The 6,743-nt window shown below is 38.7% G+C and overlaps 1 protein-coding gene across 2 annotated transcripts in view; it reads right to left on the reverse strand.

Moving 5' to 3' along the window:
* LOC138707557 (uncharacterized) overlaps positions 1-4,478 on the reverse strand; it is a 46,215-nt gene extending 41,737 nt beyond the window's left edge. For both annotated transcript variants that reach the window (XM_069837121.1, XM_069837120.1), the window contains exon 1: positions 3,304-4,478. The gene's annotated coding sequence lies outside the window, so the exon portion shown is untranslated. The remainder of the gene's footprint in view (positions 1-3,303) is intronic.
* Positions 4,479-6,743: the final 2,265 nt, after the last annotated feature.

Below are 6,743 nucleotides of genomic sequence, written 5' to 3' on the forward strand. Positions count from 1 at the left end.
CCAGATAAGATCGTACATCTAGCAAACCTAGAATGAATCCAAAGAAGGATTATTCCTAGAATGCTACACTGAAAGATCGACCTTCTGCTCCAGACTGAAATAAGACTTGCACTGTATGGAGTACAGGACAGCATACAGTATGCCAAGCAGGATAAAATCTATATTTTCTCATGAACTATTGTAGCCACCTTTCTACTTGTTACTAATTACCACCATAACATGCGAGGTAAAGCATAGGCGGAGCAACAAGGGGTGCTGGAGTGAGCCCATGGACCTGTAAAATAGGTCTACATAGATTGTAAATAATGCCTCGAAAATTTACCGAACTCATAAATATTTCGTAAATATGCCTTTCCTTTCTTACCGGTACTCAATATTTGGTTATGCACAAAGGCTAACATGGCTATCAGTATAACGTGTGTGTTTTTGGACAAACTCGGCTTTTCCCCCTCTGCTAAGCCAACTGCTTTCCATCTATCAATGCAAATGAAATCATTCATGAATTCAAGAACATGGTTCCCTTACAGAGGTTTTTTTTTTGTTACAATGACTCTTACTAGTCTACTCTAACCAAATAATTGTCAAGAAGTCTGTTGTTCTTATTTTCTTAGTTTTAATTTCTAAATGTATGTTTATATTGTCAAGGTATCTTTCCAAATAAACTCTCACTTTGAGAGAGGAACAATAGGTTAAGGGTGTTTGAGAATAAGGTGCTTAGGAAAATATTTGGGGCTAAGAGGGATGAAGTTACAGGAGAATGGAGAAAATTACAAAACAGAGAATTGCACGCATTGTATTCTTCACCTGACATAATTAGGAACATTAAATTCAGACGTTTGAGATGGGCAGAGCATGTAGCACGTATAGGCAAATCCAGAAATGCATATAGAGTTTTAGTTTGGAGGCCGGAGGGAAAAAGACCTTTGGGGAGGCCGAATCATAGATGGGAAGATAATATTAAAATTGGATTTGAGGGAGGTGGGATATGATGGTAGAGACTGGATTAATCTTGCTCAGGATAGGGACCAATAGCGGGCTTATGTGAGGACGGCAATGAACCTCCGGGTTCCTTAAAAGCCAGTAAGTAAGTATCTTTCCAAATAATTTAAATAATACAATAGTAATTACAATTTATAAATCAAAAGATAAAGGTAACATGAATAGTTATAGACCCATTTTACTTGCATCAAAATTTGCTATTGAGTAACTTAATTCTAGAAAAATGCATTAAACATAGACTATTTAATAATTATTTAAAAATCATAATATTTTATACAATAAGGTTTTTGGCTTTTCTATAGCACACGACACTGAAACTTCCAACTTGCATTTTTCTAAGTTCTATAGTGCAAGAATCTGTGATAGATTAGGTTATGTTTGATTAGGCCTTGCATATATGAATCAGAGACAGGTTAGGTATTTTCTAATATCTATGTTTTAAAATCAACTAATGTCCTATATGAATTCTTCACATTTCAAACTACCTTTCCCTCTGAACATATACCTTTTTTCCACTTTTTCGTTAAAAAAAAAAACCTTCAGTATCGCGTGCTATAGAAAACCCCAGTTTTCAAAACATTAAAAGCAATAAGTACTATTTTTTTTACGACACTATATCAACTACGAGGTTATTTGGAATCGATGGGATTGGTTATAGCGAGATGATATTTGGCGAGATGAGTCTGAGGATTCGCCATATATTACCTGACAGTTGCCTTTCGGTTGAGGAAAACCTAGGAAAAACCCAACCAGGTAATCAGCCGAAGTGGGAATCGAACCCGCGCCCAAGCGCAACTCCTAATCAGCAGGCAAGCGCCTTAGCCGACTAAGCTACGCCGGTGGCTAAAAGCAGTATTGATGCTCTGCTTCAAGTAATCAAGACAATAATAAATGAACCAGATGCTAGAAAACAAATGCTTAGGTATATTTTCTTTGAAATAGGCCTACTGCAAACAATTTTTTCTTGCAAATCAAGATTTTCAGGTATAACTCCCTGTAAAGTTGATTTGAATAATTTCGAGGGAAAAATTGTTCCGGAGCCGGGTATCGAACCCGGGACCCCTGGTTCAACGCACCAACGCTCCACCACTGAGCCACTCGGGAACTCCAACCGACACCGATCCAATCCTTCCCTCCATATCCACAGACCCCAAAGTGGGCCGACAACCGTCAAGCAACCAACCTCGAGTGCACACCAACTCCGTGTGACTTAAATTGTGGTTTTCTGTCAACGAACAGTGACGTGCATTATGCAAATCAAGATTTTCAGGTATAACTCCCTGTAAAGTTATACCTGAAAATCTTGATTTGCATAATGCACGTCACTGTTCGTTGACAGAAAACCACAATTTAAGTCACACGGAGTTGGTGTGCACTCGAGGTTGGTTGCTTGACGGTTGTCGGCCCACTTTGGGGTCTGTGGATGTGGAGGGAAGGATTGGATCGGTGTCGGTTGGAGTTCCAGAGTGGCTCAGTGGTGGAGCGTTGGTGCGTTGAAGCAGGGGTCCCGGGTTCGATACCCGGCTCCGGAACAATTTTTCCCTCGAAATTATTCATAATTTTTTCTTATTACGAACATATAAATGAACAAATACAAGATGCAATATGTAAGAATACAAGAAATGTTAAATTGTAGACCAGCTGTAATTCCAGGTCACAAAATTTGCGGCACGAGAGGCACCTCCTAATGTAATTCCCTAGCTTCGCCTGAGTCCGAGACGAATTAGGTACCAGTACTAGGGAAATGGTCAGTTTCCCTAGTACCAGTATTGTGTTCTGGACTTCTCCAGTGTTACATATGTAACAAGAGGGAGGGGCTACTGAACGATTTTTGTGTTGGAAGTAATTGTGGCTGCAAACTAAATCCACGTGTTTATCACTATACATGTCACAAAAGCCAGTGAGGCAAAAGAAAATTGCCTTCTTTGCTGTAATTTTTCTGAAGAATTACCATTTTTATATAAAATGTTGATCGTTCTAATATAACCTATATAGGCCTATTATATGTAAACCGTATCTTATTATGTAAGTTATATGTATATATTTTTATTTTTATTCTTAAATGCTATAAGTAACGTAGCCTACATTCCAACGAATAAAGTCAGTTTCGCTCAGTATACTGAATATAATCGGATTACTACATTTAATCAATGTTTCTTGTATTTGACAATGCCACTGCATTTATGTTACACGAAACTACGAACTTGTCTCATAACTGTTGTTTGAAATTCAAACACAATTCATACTGAAATGTATAAATCGCACAAATGTTGTGAATTATGACACAAATCAATATAATATTACCTTTCAAGTTCCTAGTCACTAGGCTTGATCCTTCTTCATAACATAACCTCTAAAGTTTGACGTTATGTGCAAGAAACGTGCACATATCGAATTCATCAAAATACATCTTCATTGTTTGTGTCGGCGCATTAATATATACTATCTTATCAGTTCAAACTACGGAAACACAAAACAGTTCTTAATGTTTAAACGATGGTATCTGGAAGAATTTACTCTGACACATTTAACATAACCACACTACCACGGCGATTAGAGTAAGTTAACATATATTGGAAACTAAAATTTGACAGAAAGTTACAGTTTCTATTGCTAAAACGTGCTAATCGTTACATACTGCATAAAAATTAAATGGAACACTCGTCGTAACACCGAATCTACAATCATAACGGATCAAAATATTACCCAGCTTCTTTATACACATGCCATTACAGTCTTTTTAGTTTTATGTTTACACACCAGTTACAGCATCATTGCCGCTACTGTCGACAACTGTCAGCTTCTATGGAATAAATTAAATATATTTGTTACCTACGTAATTAATATATAGGCCAGTAAAATCGCTGGTGCTGCAATTATGTTCGCTCTATATTCGCGCACGTTATTTCCGCGGGAACAGAAAGTGTGAATTTTAAATTTCCCGCGTGTTACAGAATAATAAAATAGTAATATTTTCAAGGCTTCGCGACGAAACCGAAGAATAGGGATTTCTTACTTTTCCCGAGAATGCTTCTCTTAGGAACATTTTTGCGGCGACGTATATCTTTCTTTTTCGGTCCCATGTCATCGTCCAGAAATCTTCAAATATTACCCTTCTTACACTTTTTGATACCAACTTATATTTCATATTGGTGCCATTACGACAGCGGTAAGAACATGCTGGGCCCATTTTCCTTTCCTCCCTTTCTTTTCACCTTTTTCCTGTTCTTTCTTGCAGTTCTTACATCGTTGTGTGCCCGTGCCCGAGTTTCCACGGAGCATACTTTCCACCAATGAAGCGCATTTTACCAAGGAAGATGTTTTCAAGTGTCGAAATAGTCACATTTGGAATGAAGAAAACCCTGCCTCGCACATTCCCATAGATTTCTGCAAAGGTTCGGCATCAGTGCCTGGGCAGTATCATCGATGGTCGTGAGACTGTGCCATACAGATAGGCCGACCACTGGAACCAAACTCGAACGACTAACAACTCGTCCGTCTACTTACACATTTGGGTCTGACTTATCCCGTGGTTAAAAAGTTCGCTTACATGATAAGAAAATTAGAGGTCAGATATTATCTTTGAACGCCACTGTACTTGGGATTCCTGCAACATGCACTGGTGGAGCTGTTGGAAGATGTAAATGTGATTGCAATATTATAGTGCAGCAGCGCAATTTTCATTTGCAGTCCAACATTTCGATCAAACATTCAGGGAAAGGTGGATCAATTGCTTGGCCGCCACGATCGCTGGATTTAACTCTCGACTTTCGTGTGAGACCATATGAAGAGTCCTGTTTACGAGACCTCTGCAGAGATGGAGGAAGATCTGTGTACATGAGTTGTATTTATGGCAGGATATTCATCATACACTAGGTATCCTTGAGCATGCGTATGGGAATATTTTTCGTAGATACAATATGTGCGACGAACGTCATGGTCACCACTTCGAGCAGCTCTTGCACTGCACGCAGGTAAGAGCTCGTTGACCCAGGTGAAGTGGCAGATTTGAAATTGATTCGATCTTGTCATACAGTAGCGTGCAAATTAATCCGAACAACGTAATTACTTATGCAAAAACACTCAAATGGGATAAAAAAAGGATCTAAGACATACCTCAGTAATCTATGTGGCCTCCCTTGTTCCTAATAACTGCTCTGAGACGATTTGGCATGGATTCCACTAATTTCCCACAAATATTCTTCATTTCTTCATCGCGAAACCATACACCAATGAGGGCAGAAATCATCTTCTCCTTTATAGAACAATCCATTTTTTGCATTCTTCTTTTGCAAATTGACCACAAGTTCTCAATGGGGTTGATGTCGGGTGAGTTGCCTGGCCAGGGGAGTACCTGAATATTCTTCTTGTTGAAGAATTCTGTAGTTTTTCGAGACATATGGCATGGTGCCAGGTCTTGTTGGAACACACCTCTGCCATCCGGAAATGATTTTTGCAGCTGAGGTACAATTCTGGTTTCCAATAAGTGAATATATTTGTCACAATTCATCATTCCCTTGATAGGTATTAAAGCTCCAGGCCCTTCATGTGTAAAACAACCCCAAAACATTACTCTAGGGGGGGGGGGTATTTGGGTGCTTGTTGGAGATGAGCTCCTGTTACTTTTTCGGATCCTTTCCATACGTAAGAAACACGGTGGCCGTGGACCTCGAAATGAGACTCATCGGAAAAAGGACATTCTTCCAGTCATTCACTGTCCAGTGTTGATGTAATTTTGCCCACATTACGCGTTTTTTTGCACATAACAGGGGTTAGCAGTTGCTTCTTAATAGGCTTACGAGCCCTTCGTCCAGCTTCCAAAAGCCTACGCCGCACTGTTGTGACGTGAATATTCGCCCCAGTGGTAGCCATTAACTCACGGGTTAAGTCGACAGCAGTTAGTCTAGGATTTAATTTACAAACGATCATCTGCAGGTGAAGTCTTCCTTTTCCGGCCACAGTTTCCTTTTTTCTGGGGTGTGATGGATCCAGTTTCCCTGTATCGAATTAACAGTAGCCAAACCGATGTGACATTCTGCAGCAATTTGCCTCTGTGTCATAGAAGAATGCTCTGCTAATGTTATAATTTTAGACCGTTTTCGTGGAGTTGTATCCATTTGTGAAGACGACAGAATGTACACAGGATTGCAGTATTAACTCTTCAACACAACTGAAATGTTTATACGTACAAAACGACAGGCAAAATGTCACATATTATAAAAAAATAATAACGACAGACCTTCAACAATGGAATTACACGTACTACAGATGTCAATTAAAGCAGTATGAGCAGCTGTGAGGCCAACAATGACAGAAAATGTAAAAATATGTCGTGTTCGGATTAATTTGCACGCTACTGTAATTGTAGCACCTAAATGATACATTTCTGGACAACGGTTCTGCATCACACCTTATCTATTAATCCTCCTCTACAACCCCTTGAGATACAGCCTTTATATGCACACTGTACAGACTGAGAAATTAAATTAATTTTGTGACTATACAGACAATCTGGGACCTATTGCATATAAGGTACTATTGACAAATGACAATATATAGATGACAAACTACAAGTCATTATAATTTGTGTTGCATAACAATTTTACTAATTTGTCATGACTATTTTACAAGTGAAAGAAAGCTATATTGACAAATACCGTTTCAAATTTTTGCGAAAGTAGTAGTGTTATAATGCTACAGTAAAATCAATTTCAAGTATTATTTAATTTTGCCTTTATTCATTT

Source organism: Periplaneta americana, chromosome 10, assembly GCF_040183065.1.
Source record: "Periplaneta americana isolate PAMFEO1 chromosome 10, P.americana_PAMFEO1_priV1, whole genome shotgun sequence".
NCBI lineage: Eukaryota > Metazoa > Arthropoda > Insecta > Blattodea > Blattidae > Periplaneta > Periplaneta americana.